At 38.6% G+C, this 5660-nt stretch overlaps 1 pseudogene; it reads left to right on the top strand.

Annotated features, from left to right (window-relative positions):
• Positions 1-308: 308 nt before the first annotated feature.
• Positions 309-5660, top strand: part of LOC108518747 (SPRY domain-containing protein 7 pseudogene) — an 8299-nt pseudogene continuing 2947 nt past the window's right edge.

The raw sequence follows: 5660 nt of genomic DNA, 5'->3' as shown, positions 1-5660 counted from the left end.
CTACTTATTCTCCCATGTTGTTTGGGTTCTTCGTGAAAATTATTCAAATGTCTTCCAAAAACAATGCCTGGAGGAAATTTCAAGAGGGAGAAAACCCTGAGTCTCTCATCAGGTGTATCCTTGGCCTGTTTCTGCCACCAAATGCCAACAAAAGCAAAAGGAACCCTTAAAAGCATATTGCTAAATGAAAGGAGCCAATTTGAGAAGGCTACATACTATATGGTTCCAACTACATGACATTCTGGAAAAGGCAAATCTATAGAGACAGATAAAAGATCAAGGACTGCAGAGTCAGTGGTCTCTGTGTGATGGCCACCTCAGTGTTGTGCTGTCTGCAGTGCTGCAGAGACAGTGGGACCAGCCACATCCTTCTGAAGGTCATGCCAGTTATGCAGCTGGACATATGACATATGGGAACAGATGTTGTCATTGTAAAAATGACAGAAGAATATATGGAATATGAGATTGTTTAGCCAGTGCACTTTTACATCAAAACAAAAGCTGCTATGAATTCAAGATCCACTTCACAGGAATCTGGGATACTGGTGTTGCTCAGAAAGTTAACTTGAATCAGAGGAGAAAAAAATGGCGGATAACAGACAGAACTAAATCGCAGCTCCTATTCAGACCGACAGAACAGCATGTAGAGACTCACATCATGAGCTTTTGCTTCAAGAGCTACTGCAGGAAAGCTGAGAGAATCCGCAGACCCCTTGAAGGGAGTGGATTGCTCCTGCAGGACCTGGGAGACAGCTGAAATACTGTGAGTGCCCAAAGTGGGAAAGTGGGAAAGGGGATCATCCTCCCCAATCACACACCCTCACTGAGGAACCTTAAGGTCCAGATCACAGGAGAAGGATTTGACCTTACCTGGAGCTGAGATCATTTAGAGAGCCAAGTGAAATACAGGAGTAGAGGAAGCAGGGAGAAGACTACTGTGAGCTCTTTCAGTCCCCAGAGAAGGCATGTCTGACTTTGTCTCACAGGAGTCCTTGGGGAGGGCTACCAGAGAAACTGGAAAAATACAAGGAGAAGGAAACCTCCAGCTGAACTTCATAACAATTCTAACCAAATGCAAAGTGTCTTAGACAGAACGCGGATTGCACAAAAGCTGAGTGAGGCTAGTAACTGCCAGCTTTCTTCCACTTCCCTGGTGACCTGCATGACACAGCAGAGGTGATCATAATCCTCCCGGGAACATAACTCCATTGACCTGGGAACAATACCCCATCCCCTACAGCAGCTGCAACAAGCCCCACCCAAGGAGAATCTGAGCTCAGACATGCCTAACCATGCCCCCACCTGATGGTCTTTCTCTACCCACCCTATTAGCTGAAGACAAAAGTCTTATTCTCTTGGGAGTTCTAGGGCCCCACCCACTGCATGATCCTCCCTATACTACCACAACTGATGCTCTCTTGAAAGTGCTACCTCCTGGCAGGAGGCCAACCAGCACAAAACTCGTGCAATAAGCAACAATAATACAACTAAGGACCCTCACAGAGTCCATTTCACTCCTCTGCCACCTCCACCAGAGCAGGTGCTTCTATCCATGACTGAGAGACTGGAAGATGGTTCACATCACAAGACTCTGTGCTGTGACAGACAACCCCCAGTACCACCCCAGAACCTAGTAACCACATTGGGTGGCTAGACCCAAAAGAGAAATAACAATAACTACAGTTCAGTGCATAAGAAGCCACATCCCTAGGAAAAGGGGGAGAATACAACATCAAAGGACACCGCATGGGACAAAAGAATCTTAACAGCAGCCTTGAGCTCCAGATCTTCCTTCTAACATAGGCTACCCAAATGAGAAGGAACCAGAAAAACAATTCTGGTAATATGACAAAGCAAGGTTCTTTATCACACTCAAAAAAAATCACACTAGCTCACCAGCAATGGATCCAAACCGAGGAGAAATCCCTGATTTGCCAGAAAAAGAATTCAAAAGATTGATTATTAAGCTAATCAAGGAAGCACCAGAGAAAGGTGAAGTTCAATTTAATGAAATCAAAAAACTGATACAAGATATGAGGGGAGAAATCTTCAGTGAAATAGATAGAGTAAATAAAAGCAATCACAATTTCTGGAAAGCAAGGGCACACTTATAGAAATGGAAAATGCACTGGAAAGTCTCACCAATAGAATCAAACAAACAGAAGAAAGAACTTCAGAGCTCAAACAAAGACAAAGAAAAAGGAATTTAAAAAACAGTGAATAAAGCCTCCAAGAAGTTTGGGATATGTTAAACGACCAAACCTAAGAATAATTGGCATTCCAGAGAAAGAAGAGAAATCTAAAAGTTGGGGAAACATATTTGAGGGGAATAATCAAGGAAAACTTCCCCAGCCTTGCTAAATATCTAGACATCCAAATNATGGAAAATGCACTGGAAAGTCTCACCAATAGAATCAAACAAACAGAAGAAAGAACTTCAGAGCTCAAACAAAGACAAAGAAAAGGAATTTAAAAAACAGTGAATAAAGCCTCCAAGAAGTTTGGGATATGTTAAACGACCAAACCTAAGAATAATTGGCATTCCAGAGAAAGAAGAGAAATCTAAAAGTTGGGGAAACATATTTGAGGGGAATAATCAAGGAAAACTTCCCCAGCCTTGCTAAATATCTAGACATCCAAATACAAGAAGCTCAAATAACATCTAGGAAATTCATCACAAAAAGATCATCACTTAGGCACATAGTCATCAGGTTATCTAAAGTCAAGATGGAAGAAGGAATATTAAGAGCTGTGAGGCAAAAGAACAAGGTAACCTATAAAGGAAAACCCATAAGATTAACAGCAGATTTCTCAGCAGAAACACTACAAGCTAGAAGGGATTGGGGCCCTATCTTCAGCCTCCTTAGACAAAACAATTATCAGCCAAGAATTTCACATCCAGTAAAACTAAACTTCATAAATGAAGGAAAGATACAGTCTGTTTTAGACAAACAAATTGTGAGAGAATACACCACTACCAAGCCAACACTACAAGAACTGGTAAAAGGAGCTCTAAATCTTGAAACAGATTCTCGAAATATACATCAAAACAGAACCTCCTTAAGGCATAAATCTCACAGGACCTATAAAATAACAAACAATAAACTCTGAAGAAAAAAAAAAACAGGTATTCAGGCAACAAAATAGCATGATGAATAGAATAGTACCTCACATCTCAATACTAACATTGAATGTAAATGGCTTAAATGCTCCACTTAAAAGATACAGGATGGCAGAATGGATAAGAATCCACAAATCAAGTATCTGCTGCCTTCAAGAGACTCACCTAACACATAAGGAATCACATAAACTTAAGGTAAAGGAGTAGAAAAAGACATTCCACACAAAAGGACACCAAAAGCAAGCAGGAGTAGCTATTCTTATATCACACAAAACAAACTTTAAAACAATACCATTTAAAAAAGACAAAGAGGGTCATTATATAATGATAAAAGGCCTCGTCCAACAGGAAACTATCACAGTCCTACATATACATGCACCTAACACTGGACCTCCCAAATTTATAAAATAATTACTACTACACCTAAGAAATGAGAGAGACAACAACACAGTAATAGTGGGAGACTTCAATACTCCACTGACAGCACTCGACAGATCATCAAGACAGAAAGTCACCAAGGAAACGATGGATTTAAACCACACCTTAGAATAAATGGACTTAACAGATATGTACCAAACGTTCAACCAAAAAACACAAAATATACATTCTATTCATCACTGCATGGAATATTCTCCAAAATAGACCATATAATAGGCCACAAAATAAGTCTCAATGAATTTAAGAAAACTGAAATTATATCACTTACCCTCTCTGACCACAGTGGAATAAAATAGGAAATTAACTCCAAAAGGAACCCTCAAAACCATGAAAATACATGGAAATTAAATAATCTGCCCCTGAATGATCTTAATAGTGACACAATCTATCAAAATCTATAAAATACAGCAAAGGTGGCGCTAAGAGGAAAGTTCATAACCTTAAAGGCCTACATCAAGAAGTCTGAAAGAGCACAAAAGACAATCTAAGGTCACACCTCAAGGAACTAAAGAAACAAGAACCAACCAAATCCAAGTCCAGCAGAAGAAAAGGAAAAGCCTAGATCAGAGAAGAACTAAACTGAAACAAACAAACAAACAAAAAAATACAAAGGATAAGTGAAACGAAAAGGTGGTTCTTTGAAAACAAAAATAATAATAGATCATTAGCAAGATTAATCAAGAAAAGAAGAGAGAAGAACCAAATAAGCTCAATTAGAAGCAAAGTGGGAGATACTGCAACTGACACCACAGAAATACAAAACGCCATGAAGACTACTATGAACAACTTTATTCACATAAACTATAAAACCTAGAGGAGATGGATAAATTTCTGGAAATATACAATCCTCCTAGCTTAAACCAGAAAAAAGTAGAAACCCTGAACAGACCAATAGCAAGCAGTGAGATTGAAATGATAACAAAACAATTGCCAACAAAAAAAGTCCAGGACCAGATTCACAGCTGAATTCTATCAGACATTCAAAGAAGAATTGGTAACGATCCTATTGACACTATTTCACAAGATAGAGAAAGAATCCTCCCTAAATTATTCTATGAAACCAGCATCCTTCTAACACCAAAACCAGGAAAGGACATAACAAAAAAAGAAAACCACAGACCAATGTTGCTGATGAATATAGATGCAAAAATCCTTAACAAAATAATAGCTAACTGAATCCAACAGCATTTCAAAAAGATAATCCACCATGATCAAATGGGTTTCATACCAGGGATGTAGGGATGGTTTCACATACACAAGTAAGCAAATGTGATACACCACATGAACAGAATTTTTTAAATTCACATGATCATCTCAATAGATGCAGAAAATGCATTTGACAAAATCCAGCATTGCTTAAAACACTCAGCAAAATCAGCATAGAAGGGAAATACGTTAATGTCATAAAAGTCATCTATGACAAACCCAGAGCCAACATCACACTGAATGAGGAAAAGTTGAAAGTATTCCCTCTGAAAAGTGAAACAAGAGGAGGATACTCACTCTCACCACTTCTATTCAACACAGTTCTGGAAGTCCTAGCCAGAGCAATCAGACAAGAGAAAGAAATAAAGGGCATCCAAATTTGTAAAAAGGAAGCCAAACTGTTGCTCTTTGCTGATGATATGTTTGTATACCCAGAAAACCCTAAAGACTCCTCCAAAAACTCCTAGAACTGATAAATGATTTCAGCAAAGTTTCAGGATACAAAATTAATGTACACACATCAGTAGCTCTGCTATACACCAATGGCGACTGACCTGTAAATGAAATCAAGAACTCAACCCCTTTTACAATAGCTGCAAAAAAAATAAAATACTTAGGAATACACCTAACAAAGGAGTCAAAAGACCTCTACAAGGAAAACTACAAAACAATGCTGAAAGAAATCACAGACAACCGAACAAATGGAAACACACTCCATGCTCATGAATGGGTAGAATCAGTATTGTGAAAATGACCATACTGACAAAAGCAATCTACAAATTCAGTGCAATCCCCATCAAAATACCACCCTCATTCTTCACAGAATTATATTAAAAAAAAAAAAAACTATTCTAAAATTCATTAGAAACAAAAAAAGAGCTCACATAGTGAAAAC

Source organism: Rhinopithecus bieti, unplaced genomic scaffold, assembly GCF_001698545.2.
Source record: "Rhinopithecus bieti isolate Rb0 unplaced genomic scaffold, ASM169854v2 scaffold_47330, whole genome shotgun sequence".
In the NCBI taxonomy this organism is placed as follows: domain Eukaryota; kingdom Metazoa; phylum Chordata; class Mammalia; order Primates; family Cercopithecidae; genus Rhinopithecus; species Rhinopithecus bieti.
The sequence above is the reverse complement of the archived record's forward strand: the minus strand, read 5'-3'. Positions and strand labels throughout refer to the sequence as shown.